We start from the raw sequence: 1,231 nt of genomic DNA, 5'->3' as shown, positions 1-1,231 counted from the left end.
CCGTTGCCAGTCCCGGTCCGGTATGGGCGCGACACTGAGGGTTGCGATCCGTTGCCGGACACGAAAAAAAAGACAAAAAGGAAAAAAAAAAAAAAGAAAACATTTAGACAATATGGAAAAATTTTGATTCCAGTGCACCTCATAACTTCTGGTGTCTGGTTTGGAACATTTTATTATGCAGCCATAAAAGGAGTGAATGTTGTTCCTTTTCTAGAACTCATTGGGTTGCCTGACAGCATAGTGAGCATCATGAAAAACTTCAGAGTGGAAATGCACTAACAGCATATTCCATGTTTAAGATTGCAACACCTAGGGCCAGCCCATGGCTCATGGGGAGAGTGTGGTGCTGACAACACCGAGTCAAGGGTGAAGATCCCCTTACAGGTCATCTTTAAAAAAAAAATACACACACACACACACACACAAATGACCAACAGGGACATGAAAAGATACTCAACATCATTATTCATTAGAGAAATGTAAATCAAAACCAAAATGATATGACTGCACACCTGCTAGTATGGCTATAATAAAAAGATGGACAGTAACAAGTGTTGGCAAGGATGTGGAGAAACTGGGTCCATAATACATTGATAGTGGAACATAAAATGGTGCAACCATTTTGAAAAACAAGTTTGGCATTTCCTCAAAAAGTTAAACATAGTTACTCTATGACCCAGCAATTCCACTATGAGGTATACACCCAAGAGACCTGAAAACATGCATCCACACACAAACCTATACATGAATGTTCATAGCATTCTGCTTCATAATATCCAAAGTAGATATAACCCAATTGTGCAACTGATGGAATGGATAAACAAAATGTGGTATATCTTAAAATCGAACATTGTTCAACCATAAAAAGAAATGAGGTACTGGTACCTGCTACAACATAGATGAATCTTGAAAGAAACAGCGCACAAAAGGCCACATATTGTATGATTCCATTTTTATGAAATGTCCAGGATATGCAAATCCATAGAGACAGAAAGTAGATTAGTGACTGCAAGAGGCCTGGAGGAGAAGAGAAGGGAGAGTAATGAGTATGAGATTTCTTTGGGAGACAAGGTATTGAAAAAAGTCCTGAAATTAGGGGTGATGGTTGCACAACCTTGCAAATATGCTAAAAACCAGTGAATCGTATACTTTAAAACAGTGAATTTTATTGTATGAAATTATTCTCAATTAAAAAGAATAGGGAGGTCTGTATGTTCTGCGATAATCTCTA

General features: G+C 38.1%; 1 pseudogene; it reads left to right on the top strand.

Annotated features, from left to right (window-relative positions):
- The window catches only part of LOC103597158, a 1,443-nt pseudogene extending 1,099 nt beyond the window's left edge, over positions 1-344 (top strand).
- The last annotated feature ends 887 nt before the right edge of the window (positions 345-1,231 follow it).

The sequence above is a fragment of the Galeopterus variegatus genome, unplaced genomic scaffold, assembly GCF_000696425.1.
Source record: "Galeopterus variegatus unplaced genomic scaffold, G_variegatus-3.0.2 Scaffold2222, whole genome shotgun sequence".
In the NCBI taxonomy this organism is placed as follows: Eukaryota; Metazoa; Chordata; class Mammalia; order Dermoptera; family Cynocephalidae; genus Galeopterus; species Galeopterus variegatus.
The sequence above is the reverse complement of the archived record's forward strand: the minus strand, read 5'-3'. Positions and strand labels throughout refer to the sequence as shown.